The 7500-nt window shown below is 43.3% G+C and overlaps 1 protein-coding gene across 1 annotated transcript in view; it reads left to right on the top strand.

Annotated features, from left to right (window-relative positions):
* Nucleotides 1–7500, top strand: part of LOC113805294 (gamma-aminobutyric acid receptor subunit alpha-1-like) — a gene marked incomplete in the record, with an annotated part of 422810 nt that overhangs the window by 58743 nt on the left and 356567 nt on the right.

Below are 7500 nucleotides of genomic sequence, written 5' to 3'. Positions count from 1 at the left end.
GAGAGAGAGAGAGAGAGAAAGAGAGAGAAAGAGAGAGACAGAGAGAGAGAGAGAGAGAGAGAGAGAGAGAGAGAGAGAGAGAGAGAGAGAGAGAGAGAGAGAGAGAGAGAGAGAGAGAGAGAGTGAGAGAGACAGAGAGACAGACAGAGAGAGAGACAGACAGAGAGACAGAGAGAGACAGAGAGAGAGAGAGAGACAGAGAGAGAGAGAGAGAGAGAGAGAGAGAGAGAGAGAGAGAGAGTAGAGAGGGAGAGAGAGAGAGAGAGAGAGAGAGAGAGAGAGAGAGAGAGGGAGAGAGACAGAGACAGAGACAGAGAGAGAGACAGAGAGAGAAAGACAGAAAGGAGAGAGAGAGAGTGAGAGGAGAGAGAGAGAGAGAGAGAGACAGAGAGAGAGAGAGAGAGAGAGAGAGAGAGAGAGAGAGAGAGAGAGAGAGAGAGAGAGAGAGAGAGAGAGAGAGAGAGAGAGAGTGAGAGAGAGTGAGAGAGACAGAGAGAGAGACAGAGAGAGAGACAGAGAGAGAGAGAGAGAGAGAGAGAGAGAGAGAGAGAGAGAGAGAGAGAGAGAGAGAGAGAGAGAGAGAGAGAGAGACAGAGAGAGAGAGAGAGAGAGAGAGAGAGAGAGAGAGAGAGAGAGAGAGAGAGAGAGAGAGAGAGAGAGACAAAGAGACAGACAGAGAGAGAGAGAGAGAGAGAGAGAGAGAGAGAGAGAGAGAGAGAGAGAGAGAGAGAGAGAGAGAGAGAGTGAGTGAGAGAGACAGAGAGAGAGACAGAGAGAGAGACAGAGAGAGAGAGAGAGAGAGAGAGAGAGAGAGAGAGAGAGAGAGAGAGAGAGAGAGAGAGAGAGAGAGAGAGAGAGAGAAAGAGGGAGAAGGAGAGGGAGAGAGAGAGAGAGAGAAAGAGAGAGGGAGGGAGGAGGAGGGAGAGGGAGAGGGAAAGGGAGAAGGAGAGGGAGAGGGAGAGAGAAAGAGAAAAATGTTATTTGATATTGTTATTTCCATCATTATCGTATCATTATTGTTGTTATTGTTGCTGTTGCTATTTTTATCTTATTATCATTATCATTATTATTTTCATCCTCATCGTCATTGTTATTATCAATATTATCATTATTATCTTCAGTATCATTATTATTAATACTATTATCATCATTTCTCCTATTACTATCATCATCACAATCATCATTATTATTATTATCATTGTCACTGTCATTATCTTAATTACTGTCATTATTTTCATCATCACTAATATCACTTCTATCATTATCTATCATCATCATTCGTTATTACTGTCATTTTTGTTTCTATCATTATTATCATCATTTTATCATTATCATTATTATCTTTATCAATATTAACCCAATCATTACTTTTACCATTACTATTATTATGATTGTTATCATCGTCAGTTTTAACACTATTATTACCATTAACATTATCATCATCATTGTCAACGTTATAGTTGTTATTATTATTATAAATAGTGTTCGTGATGGTAATAACAGTTATATCATCATTATTATCATTATTTCTTAAATTGATATGATCATTATTTCTTTTTTTACTATACATTGAAAAGGTATGAATGAGAAATTTATTTGACTGGTTTCGAATAATATCTATGTCAGAATTACATAGATATATTCGAAACCGGTTAAATACATCTCTTGTATTGTGAAGATATTCGTTCTCATTCATAATACATTCACAATACAAGAGATGTATTTGAACTTTTTCGAAAACATCTCTTTAGATATTAATTTTCATTCACAATACATCCACAATACAACAGATGTATTTCCCCGGTTTCGAATACACCCCTTGTATCGCAGAAATACTCTTTCTCATTCATACATTTTTTCCACATTTGTTAACACGAATACGGTTCATCTGCCTTTGACTAAGTTCTCTGTTTTCTATTTTCAGGTAAGGCACCAAAAGGCTTCACAGTTCTACTTCCGCACTATATCCGCAGTGGTTGGGACGAGTGAGTGTGTGAAAGGAGCTGATTTGTGAAATATTTACGTATACACAACCACCTCCCTCCTCCTACATATATATTTATACAGATACACGAGTATATGTGCATCTACACACGGGCAACCGCCGCTCTCCTGCTACACACATATTTATGCAGATACACACGAAAAGGCAGATTTACACACGGGCTAACACATACACGTATGCATATTCACACCACACGCAGGTGGATATTCATACACATACATACATACACACGTACACACACACGAAACACATACCAACACGCACACATTCACACATGCGCCAACACGCACGCACACACACACACACGTGCATATTCACACACACATACATACATGCACACACGTACACGCACACGAAACACACACACACACATACTCATACACACACATACACACGCTCATACACCTGTATATTTAAGTGTGTAGATATGTATGAATATAAAGGGATGGCGGTTAGGGTAATAATATATCTTTTTCTTAGTATGCCCCATTAGTAAAATCATTCATCATTGTCATTATCACTTTTATTCTAACATCACGTTTCCAATGTCATTACACAGATTAATGTCATTATCATTATGTTTTCACCAATATTCTTCTAACTGTTCTGATAAATTTCTCGGTTTTCATATTCTATTTCTTATTATTGTATACTTTATTGATATAATTATTTTCACTATCATTACTTTCACCTTATGAATCTTTAGGAATCCTTACACTGTAATAGATTTTCTCTCGTGACTATTATTTTCATCATTATCATTACCGTTGTGACTGTTTTTTTGCGCCGTTACTATTATTTTCACCTTTATCAGGATCGTTGCTATTGCCCTCATCGTTACTATTATTTCCAGCGTTATCATTACAGTTCTTATTCGTTTCCACCTTTAATATTATTTTAACCCTTACTACTATCATTATTATTGCTCTCATCGTTACTATTATTTTAAGCGTTATCATTACCGTTGTTATTGTTTACACTGTTACTATTATTTTCACATTTATCAGCATCGTTATCATTGCTCTCACCGTTTTTATTATTTTCAACGTTACCATCACCATTACTATTGTTTACACCATTACTATCATTTTCACCTTTATCACTATCGTTATTATTCCTCTCACCACTACAATCATTACCCTCGTTATCAATTAGCGATATAATTATTTACCTCTTCCTCTCCTCCCACTTCCCCCTTCCCCCTCCCCACCCCCTCCCCCCCTCCCCCGTATGTTTTTCAGCATTGATTTGCATTCTTGGGGCTTCTGTCAGTCACCTTCACCCTCCCCTGGCGAGTGGGTGAACTTGGGTCGAGAAGGAGCGTGTCTTTTGTAATTTCTAGTCTCACTTTTTTTTTCTTTTTCTTTTTCTCGGTTTTCGTTTTTTTTTTTTACTTTCTTTCTTGTTTTTCGTTTTTTTTTCTGTCTCGTTTTCCGTTTTTTTTTCTCTCTCTCTCACTCTCTTGTTTCTCTCTCTCTCTCTCTCTCTCTCTCTCTCTCTCTCTCTCTCTCTCTCTCTCTCTCTCTCTCTCCATCTCTAACTCTTTCTAACTCTCTCTCTCTCTCTTTCTCCTTCCCCCTCTCTCTTGTTTTTCGTTCTCTTTCTCTCTCCCTCCTTCCCCACTCTCTCTCTCTCTCTCTCTCTCTAACTCTTTCTAACTCTCTCTCTTTCTTTCTTTCTCCTTCCCCCCCTCCCTCTCTTGTTTTTCGATCTCTCTCTCCCTCCCTCCCTCCCTCCCTCCCGCCTCTCTCTCTTTCTCTCTCTCTCTCTCTCTTTCTCTCCCTCTCTCTCTCTCTCTCTCTCTTTCTCTCCCTCTCCCTTCCTATCTCTCTTTCTCTCTCTTTCTCCCTCTTTCCGTCTCTCTCTGTCTCCGGTCTCTTTATCCCTCTCTTGTTCACGTAATCAATAATCTAATTAAGCTGCATATCTCTCAGTTTGTCTATCTGTCTATCTTTCTCTCTATCTATCCATCTGTCTATCCATTCTGTCTCTATTCTCTGTCTATCGATCTATTCACCAATCTAGTTGTATATCTATCTATATGTCTATTTATTTGTTTATCTATCGATCTGTTTATCTATCTGTCTACATATCTATCTATCTACCTATATATCTATCTATCAACTTATCTCTCTAGCTGTATGTCTATCTATCTATCTATTCATCTATCTATCTATCTGTATATATATCTGTCTATCTATCTACCTACTGCCTATATATCCATTCCTCTATCTATCTATCTATTTATCCATTCGTCTATCTATCTATCTATCTATCTATTCATCCATCCAGCTGCATATCTATCTATCTAATTATCTATCTATCTCTTCATCTATCTATCTGTCTATCTATCTATCTATTTACCAATCCTTCTCGCTTCTCTCCCTGTCCTCCATGAGACTCCCGTGAGGGGGACAGAGGGAGGGGAAGGGGGGGAGGGGGAAGGGGGGGAGGGGACGTGGGGAATGAAAGAGGACAGTGGCGCGTTGCGGCTGCCCCAGGGGTACTTAGCGGGGGGGTAGAAGGAGGGAGGGAGGAGGGAGAGAGGAATGAGTGAGGGGAGGAGGCGGAGAGGGTGAGGGAAGTGAAGGGGGAGGGAAGTGAGGGGGAAGTGAGGGGGAGAGGGGGAGGGAAGTGAAGGGAAGTGAGGGGGAGAGGGGGAGGGAAGTGAGTGGATAGGTGGAGGGAAGTGAAGGGGAAGAGGGGGAGGGGAGTGATGGGGGAGAGAGGGAGGAAGAGAAGGGGGAGAGGAGGAGGGAAGTGAAGGGGGAGAGGGAGAGGGAAGTGAGGGGGAAAAGGGGGAGGGAAGTGAAGGGGGAGAGGGGGAGGGAAGTGAAGGGGAAGAGGGGGAGGGAAGTGAGGGGGATAGGAGAGGAGGGGGAGAGGGGAGGGAAAAATTGAGGAAAAGGGGAGATAGGGAGGGGAGGTGGTATTGGGAAAGTAAACAGAGGAAGGGAAAAGTAGGGAAGTGGGGTAGAGTGACGAGGGGAGGATGGGGATGAGGGGAGGGAGAGGGTGAAAAGAAGGGAGAGGGAAAAGAGGGGATGAGGAGGGGGAAAAGAGGGAAGAGGGAGAGGGGAGAACGAGGGGAGATGGAGAATGGAAAAGAGGGGGAGAGGGAGAGGGAGAAGGGAAAAAGAAGGGAGAGGCAGAGAGGGAAAAGTGGGGTAGAGAGTAAAAAAAAAGAGACGAGGGAGAGAGGGGGAGAAAGAGGGGAAAGGGAGAGGGTAAAAAGGAGGCGAGAGGGAGAGAGGGGAAAAAAGAGGGGAGAGGGAGAGGGTAAAAAGGAGGCGAGAGGGAGAGAGGGGAAAAAAGAAGGGTTGAAAGTCCCTTGTGTGTTAGAGGAACTTCTGGTGTGGTTTTTAGGAGGCGCAGGATTCTATTTTAGGATTCCCAAGTACCCTCCCTAGGCCTCCTGCGCGCTCTCTCTCTCTCTCGCAATCTCTCTCTCTCTCTCTCGCTTTCTCTATCTCTCTCTCTTCTCGCAATCTCTCTCTCTCTCACTTTCTCTCTCTCTCTCTCACTTTCTCTCTCTCTCTTTTTCTCTCTCTCTCTCTCTCTCTCTCTCTCTCTCTCTCTCTCTCTCTCTCTCTCTCTCTCTCTCTCTCTCTCTCTCCCTCTCTTTCTTTCTCGCAATCTCTCTCTCTCTCTCCTTTCTCTATCTCTCTCTCTCTTTCTCGCAATCTCTCTCTCTTTCTCGCAATCTCTCTCTCTCTCACTTTCTTGCAGTCTCCCTCTCTCTCTCTCACACTTTCTCGCAATCTCTCTCTCTCGCAATCTCTATCTATCTCTCTCTCTTTCTCGCAATCTCTCTCTCGCAATCTCTCTCTCTCGCAATCTCTATCTCTCTCTCTCTCTTTCTCGCAATCTCTCTCTTTCGCAATCTCTCTCTCTCTCTCTCTCTCTCTTTCTCGCAATCTCTCTCTCGCAATCTCTATCTCTCTCTCTCTCTCTTTCTCGCAATCTCTCTCTCTCTCTCTCTCTCTCTTTCTCGCAATCTCTCTCTCTCGCAATCTCTCTCTCTCTCTCTCTCTCTTTCTCGCAATCTCTCTCTCTCTGCAATCTCTCTCTCTCTCTCTCTCTCTTTCTCGCAATCTCTCTCTCTCTCGCAATCTCGCAATCTCTCTCTCTCTCTTTCTCGCAATCTCTCTCTCTTCGTCTCTTTCTCATAATCTCTCTCTCTCTCTCATTTCTCTCTCTCTCTTTCTGCATTTTTTCTCTCTCTCTCTCTCTCTTTCTCTCTTTCTCTCAATTTCTCTATCTCTTTCGCAATCATCCTGTTTCTCCTCTCTCTAATCTCGCTCAGTCTTTTTCTCTCTCACTCTTTTTCGCTCATTTTTTCTTTCTTCTCTCTTCTTGCACTCCATTTTTTCTCTCTCATCCTTTTCGCAGTAACTTAATCACTTTTGCCTCTCTTTCTTCTCAATCCGTTCTCTGTTCGTCTGTCTATTCGCCAGGTCTCCCTGTATCTCCTTTTCTCTTAATCTCCTAGTCTCTCTTTCTCTCTCACTCTCTCTCTCACTCATTTTTTTCTTTCTCTCTCTCTTCCACTCCATCTCTCATCTCTCTCATCCTTTCTTTCTCTCAGTAACTTAATCACTTTTGCTTCTTTTCTTATCAATCCGTTTCTGTTCGTCTGTCTATTCGCCAGGTCGTCTGTGCATGTCTTCGTTTCTGTCTGTCTGTCTGTCTGTCTCTGTCTGTCTGTCTGTCTGTCTGTCTCTCTCTCTCTCTCCCTCTCTCCCTCCCTCCCTCCCACCCTCTCTCTCGCAATCTCTCTATCCATCTATCCGTTGAATCCTTTCCCTTCCTTCCCTCTTCCTTCTTCCTTCTTTCCTCCTACCCTCTTCTCCGTCCCCCTTTCCTCTCTCCTCCCTCATTTCTCATTCTCTCTGTCATTGCTTATGTAACACTCATTTTTATCGTCTCTCCCTCTCTATCATTGACTGGCCAGGGGGAGCCTTGAGAAGTCACAGATACAGAGAATGAGAGAATAAGAGAGAGGGAGGTGGATAGAATGAGAGAAGATAGAGAGGGGGTGAGAGTGAGCGTATGGAGAGGGGGAAGGAGAGGGGGAAGGAGAGGGGGAAGGAGAGGGAGAGGGAGAGGGAGAGGAGAGAAAGGGAGAAGGAGGAGGGAGAGGGAGAGGAAGAGAGGGAGAGGGAGAGGGAGAGGGGAGAGGGGGTAAGGGAGAGGAAGAGGGGAGAAGGAAGAGGAAGAGGAAGAGGAAGAGGAAGGAAGGAGGAAGTGAAGAGGGAGAGGGAGAGGAGACGGAGAGAGGGAGAGGGAGAGAGAGAGAGAGAGAGAGGGAGAGAGAGAGAGAGAGAGAGAGAGAGAGAGCGAGAGAGAGAGAGAGAAAGAATGAGAATGAGAAAGAGAGAAAGAGAAAGAGAGGAAAGAATGAGAATGATCAGAAGAAAGAGAGAAAAAGAGAAAGAAAGAGAAAGAGAAAGACAAAGACATAGAGAAAGAGCAAGAGAAACCCCTCCTTTCTC

The sequence above is a fragment of the Penaeus vannamei genome, chromosome 41, assembly GCF_042767895.1.
Source record: "Penaeus vannamei isolate JL-2024 chromosome 41, ASM4276789v1, whole genome shotgun sequence".
Taxonomy (NCBI): Eukaryota; Metazoa; Arthropoda; class Malacostraca; order Decapoda; family Penaeidae; genus Penaeus; species Penaeus vannamei.
This window is presented reverse-complemented; position numbering and strand designations above follow the sequence as displayed.